The sequence below is a fragment of the Musca vetustissima genome, unplaced genomic scaffold, assembly GCF_032173495.1.
Source record: "Musca vetustissima isolate MV318-11 ecotype Yass unplaced genomic scaffold, APGP_CSIRO_Mvet_v1 utg2231, whole genome shotgun sequence".
In the NCBI taxonomy this organism is placed as follows: domain Eukaryota; kingdom Metazoa; phylum Arthropoda; class Insecta; order Diptera; family Muscidae; genus Musca; species Musca vetustissima.
Window position 1 is genome coordinate 12,951 of NW_026883410.1, and position 6,475 is coordinate 19,425.

The following is a 6,475-nucleotide window of genomic DNA, read 5'->3' on the forward strand; positions in this document are numbered from 1 at the left end:
GATTTGCAGTGGCGTAAAAACGGCCATTTCGATGACTCTTTGGGCCCATTCCAATCGACGAGAATTGTTCGCAGGCAACATTCTTTGCGTCAATTGAATTTTGTACGGGAACAAATGCAAATCAATGCGAATAATCCGTTGTAAAGTGGACCGAGCCATGCCCAACTGCTAAGAACGGCGTTTTTGGGATGTTCTTGGGGACCTCTCAACACTGGCTCGTACGGCAGTGATATTCTCGGCCGATCGCCTTGGTCGACTTTTATATGGCCTTACCAGTCGAACATTTTTCGTATAAACGCTTAATGGTGTTCTTAGAAGCCGCACTTCTCACATTTTTTAATGTTTTAAAAGCACGTTGAGTTTTCAGAATTGACATCTTATGTTGAATGTAAATTTCATCTATTTCAGAGAGCTCGCGTTGCGTGTATGGTTTCATGGTAAAAATCTGCTTGGACTGACGCTTCAAACGCGGTATGTCATTAAGCGATGTGACATTTCTGTAACAGAATGTTGTAATTTACCGTGTCAAATGCCTTGCTGTGATCTAGAAAAACGAGGAAGGAATCTTGCATACTATCTTGATTACATCTCAGATCTTCAGTTTTGGTATAGCTCTCCATATAACGGTACACCCAATATACGGCCTTTTTGGAATGTTTGGGTATGTTTTTCAAGTGGATTGGGGGCTATTGCCCATTTAGGATTGATACTACAAAAAATTACCTATAATGGGCCACATTTTAAATAATATTTTGTCCATAATCTTTGCTCTTTTTATGCTTTGAATGTGCTTTGGCATACTCTCCATTCCTCTTGTACTATTTGTCAGAGTCCATCCATGTTAGTTGGTGCTCTTTCATACACTGGCAATCTTCCCTTTAAAAGCTCTCATAAATTTTCGATGGATTTAATAAATGGGGGATTTGCGCTGGCCATTTGAGCATTTAATGTTTAATGTTTAAAGTGGTCAAGAATATATTTAGATAATCTTCTAATCTTCACTATACCTTCTACCTGAACCAGCAGGCCAGCGTTGGTTCTAATTTGAATTTGGGTTCTCATTCGATTTTCGAAAAATTCTTTTCCCAAACAAATGATAGGTAACAGGTATTCTTAAAATCTTGAGAAAGTCACAATTTTTTCACAAAAAAAATGTGAACATTTCATTAATATCAAAAATATTTTCATACTTTACCTCTTTTTGAGATCTCTCTCTCCCTCTCTCTCTCTCCCACTTTTGACGGTAACAAATGTATTTCTCCTCCAGAAAAAAACCAACACAATTTATTGTTCGGTGTGGTTGTTAGCTTTGTGGCTAGATTTGCATTCCATTGTCTCTTTATTTCAGACACTGTTACCGACCTCTGTTTTGGGGTTATAAAATTCGCATTAGAGTTGGGTAGTTCCGGAACGAACTAGTTCATTGGAACTATTCCGATAAAGGAACAATCGGAACTAGTTCCAGCTCTTTAATATAGATCCTTTTTCTGATATCATTCCTTTTTGATCTCGTTCTTTTTTCTTTTCCTTTTTTTCTCGTTCTTTTTTCTGATCTCGTTCCTTTATTCCCATATCTTTCATTCATGTGCAAATAGGTAATCTTTTTTTAATATTTTTATTTACTTATAAACAAAAGTATTTTGTACTTATCGTGAAAAAAAACAAAAAGAACGATGAAAGAGAGAAGATTCGGAACTATATGGAGCAAAGGAACTATAAAGAGCAAAGGAACTGTAGGAAGTAATGGAACAATATGGATCAAAGGAACTATTTGGAGCAAAGGAACTATAAAGAGCAAAGGTACTACATGGATCGAGGAAAAAAAACGAAAAAAAACAAAAAGAAGAAGTAGGAGTCCGAACTATATGGAGCAAAGGAACTATAAAGAGCAAAGGAACTGTATGGAGTAAAGGAACTATATGGAGCAAAGGAACTACATTAAGGAACTAGTTCCTTTTTAAAAAAGGAACGAGAAAGATCGATCCACTAAGTGAACTAGATTGCCCAACCCTAAATCGCATATGTATTTTTCAAATTATTTCGATATAAATGCCATATACAATATAACAAATAAGTGTTGATACGAGTAACAAGCTCAACCCAATGTTTAACATTGTATAGGCTTGTTATAATGACGCAAGACTAGAACTTGTATGTAAGTAAGAAAAATCGAGACAAAACAAAGAAAAAAACATAAACTTAAAATAGAAAAATCAAAACGACAAATAGTTTCTGTGCCATAAGAAATTCGACACCATCAAACCCAAATCCAAAGTTGTTTTTTTCGCTCTCTAATATGAAATCTGTATTTAAAGTTTAATGTATTAAATTCATAAAATGCAGAAATCCGGACATTTTATGAACACTATTCATATAAAATACGAATTATTTTGCAACTTTTTACTCGAAACCCATCCCTAAACTAGTTTTTTGACGTTCGTATTCTGAAAATGTACCTTTTACTAGATTTAAGACAGTACTGGAACTGAACACATACAATGTTCCCGACTTTTTTTTTTTAGAAAATGTTAATACAAATCACAGGAGGTTATAATAATGGACCATAGCCACTTATTGACCACAAAAAATATATTTTTGTTGTTTTTCTTTTTTTATTATTTCGAGAAAAACATGTTGGAAGGACGCTTCTATGTAAAATCAGGCCAACGGATTCTTACCTTTAAACATTCATATCATAGTCAATTTTTGTCCGACCGACTCGTTTAATTTATTTTTTTATACCCTCCACCATAGTATGGAGGGTATATTAATTTTGTCATTCCGTTTGTAACACATCGAAATATTCATTTCCGACCCTATAAAGTATATATATTCTTGATCAGGGTAAAATTCTAAGACGATCTAGCCATGTCCGTCCGTCTGTCCGTCCGTCCGTCTGTTGTAATCACGCTATCTTCTGAAGGAATTGAGATAGGGTGCTGAAATTTTCGAAGATGGGATATATCGGTCCACGTTTAGGCATAGCTCCCATATAAGTGTACCCCCCAATTTTCGGTATTTTGAGGTTCCTGAGCGTTTTTTTCAACCGAATTCGCTGAAATTTGGCACTTTGAGCTCTTATTGGGAAGCAAATCTCCCTACTAAAAATTATAAATATAATTCAATTTTTTCTGGTATCCCCCATATAACGGTACCCCCAATTTTCGGTATTTTAAGGTTCTTGAGCGCGGTTTTCAACCAAATTCGCTGAAATTTGGTACTTTGAGCTCTTGTTTATATTAAAATGGTTATCTGATTTGTTCCCGTTTTGAGTTTGGTCCTAAGACTCTGATGTAATCATTTCACCTGCAGAGGATATCGAGATAAAAAAGTAGAACTTAAGGTTCGATAATGAACTATAACCCGCATTTAGACCTAGTCCCTGTATGAAGGTTCTAGAAGAAGTGGACCGATATTCCCCATCTTCGAATTTGAACTAAGATTGGAAGAAATAATAAGATGGACAAAGTTTGAATGAAATCTAAATTTTTTGAAACGTATTTTGTCCAAAGAAACATGGGGTCTAGAACCAATATTTCGATTTGCCACAGTGTATAATTATCCATTAAAAATTACGGAATTTTGTATTAAGGTTTACATAATCCCTTTTTAGAAATGTCTTTATAGGTCCACTTTTTGGTATGTTCCCTATATTTTAATTTCTAGTACCTGTCAGTATATCTATGGTGGAGGGTATCTAAAGTTCGGCCCGGCCGAACTTAACGCTTTTTCACTTTTTAATATTCAATTCCCCTTTTTATTTTGAAACATCGCATTTATTATCCGAATTGGATGAAATTTGGCATAGGTCACTTATTCCGCAGAGGACGAACCCTATTGAAATTGGGAAAAATCGGTTCAGATTTAGATATAGCTCCCATATATATATATATATATATATATTTAACCGATTTAATGTAAACGGTCCCTATATATCTTTCGATTTGCACGAAATTTGGTACAGCCTAATCATTTAGGTTTAGAATGATGTCTGCCAAGTTTCGTGAAAATCGGTCCAGATTTAGATATAGCTCCTATATATAGTTTCGTCCGATTTCATGTAAATGGCGCACCAAAATCCCTATATATCCTTCGATTTGCACCAAATTTTGGCATAACGTACTGAATTGAGACTAGAGTGATGTCTGCCAATTTTTGAGAAAATCGGTTCAGATTTAGATATACCTCCCATATATAGTTTCGTCCGATTTCATGTAAATGGTGTCCCAAAGTACCTATATATCTTTCGATTTGCACGAAATTTGGCATAACCTACTGAATTAAGCCTAGAGTGATGTCTGCCAAGTTTCGAGAAAATCGGCCCAGATTTAGATATAGCTCCCATATACAGATTCGTCCGATTTCATGTAAATGGTGCACCAAAGTCGCTATATATCTTTCGATTTGCACAAAATTTAGCATAACGTACTGAATTGAGCCTAGAGTGATGCCTGCTTTTTTCCGTGAAAATCGGTCCAGATTTAGATATAACTCTTTTTTTGTTATAGATTGATTTTAAGTAATTGACGCACCAAGGAACCAATAGGGTGATAGGAACAAAACTTTCTGAAATAAGTACAATCAAACCTGTGACAAGTTTGTTTCAAATCGCTTAATATTTGGATAGAGCTTCCATATATATTTTCCCCCGGTTTCAAGTAAATTGGCCATCAAACTCCTCATGTTAGTCAGATTGACATAAAATTTTGCACAACTTACAAAATTGAGCGTAGAATTACGTAGTTGCGTTTTCTACAAGTACAGACATAGCCCAACGGATGACCTATTTATATTTGTTTGAAGTCGATTTACATACTTTATGGATAGATCTAGGTAGATTCACATTTAGATAAATATCACATATTTTATTTCATCCAATTTCATGTTAATAGTCCTGTTTAATATACTCATAGTGGTGAAGGGTATCATATAGTCGGCCCCGTCCGACTTTACTACTTTCCTTACTGGTTTAATATTGATTCCATGTCATATTTTGAAGTTATTGGGGTTTTCATAACAATATTTTTTTATATTTTATTATTGAAATTACAATTTATTTAAATATATAGTCGTAGTTGCAGCTTTTGTTGCAGTTCATATTTCCAAAAGAATAAAATCCTTCCCTGCCAATCGCTTTCTGCCGTTTGGCAATAAATAAACTCTACTTTCGTTTATGTAGATGTAAATGTTTCGATTTTTTCTTTTTTCCTTCATTTCATGTTTTATTATCAAATAGTTTATTAAATTATTTCATTATCTAAATTTTCTAAGCAATGTCCTCCATCTTAACAAAATTAACGAAAGGGTTGGAAATTTAAAACAAATCTTCCTAACCAAATGACACTTATCCACATCCATCCATCCAACCATCCATCTATTCAGCAATTCGATTCACCAATTAATTTCTTCCGTTAGCTTTTCATTTATATTCACATATTTACCTCTTCTTGTACTTCTTCTTTTTATCCCCTTTCCAAATTTTCAAGTACACGAGGGCTACTTTCAGCAGCAACTTCTTTTACAAGGTCTGCGTGTCTCTAAAATATCCTTTCTTGGCGTTTCCTTCTTCCTTCGTTATTTACGTATTTCACTTTAATTAGAACGAAGAACGAAATTTTTGATAAAAGGAAGTGCAATCAGGCGTAACATCGTCGTCGTCGTCGTTCACAGGACACAGATTCAAGAACATAGAGAACTTGTCCTGGTCTGGCAACTGGGTTGGTTGGCTGGCTGGCTGACTGGCTAGCATCGCAATGACATATTTTTGGTGTCGATCTGAAATGACCTTTGACAAGGTTAAACACTCGCCTTGTTATAAGTTTCGAGTGTTAACTTCATTTTGACCACTTTGTCTTGCCAATGTGGTGGTGGTGGTGCTGGTATTGTTAGCCTTGCTGTTGCTGGTAGCATTGGTAGTATAGTCTGGTGATGATGCTTTGCTGCTGCTTCTTCTTCTGTTGCCTTGCATCTGGATTTGGAAACATTCATTCAGTTGCAGTTTCTTCTTTCATCCTCTGTGTGTGATCTGCTCTCCTATTGCGAAAACTTTCAACACACGCACATGCACTCTAAGGACGAACTCTGTGTCGTCTAGCAATGGCAACACGCACTGTTCTCGTCTATCTATCTACCTACCTTGTGCGTACGAAGAAGAACTACAAACTCCGACTGATGATGGTACTGAAAGGATTGCAGGGGAGGGAAGTGAGTTGAGGGGGCAATTGCTAAAGAATATGTGTCGATGTTAATGCTGTTGTTGGCCTTCATTTCTCGTTTTCTAATGGGGGATTTCCTAAAAAGTTTTGCTTCTTGTCTGCCTAAAAAATGAATATCTGTTACAACAGTGGTTGTAAATTGGGACAAGTAGTAGTGTAAATTGGGACAGACAATGCAAACTGTGATGGTGATGATGACGATGATGATATTGATGAGTAAATTATTTTGGCAGAGTGGAGTGACATAGAAATGATTAGAA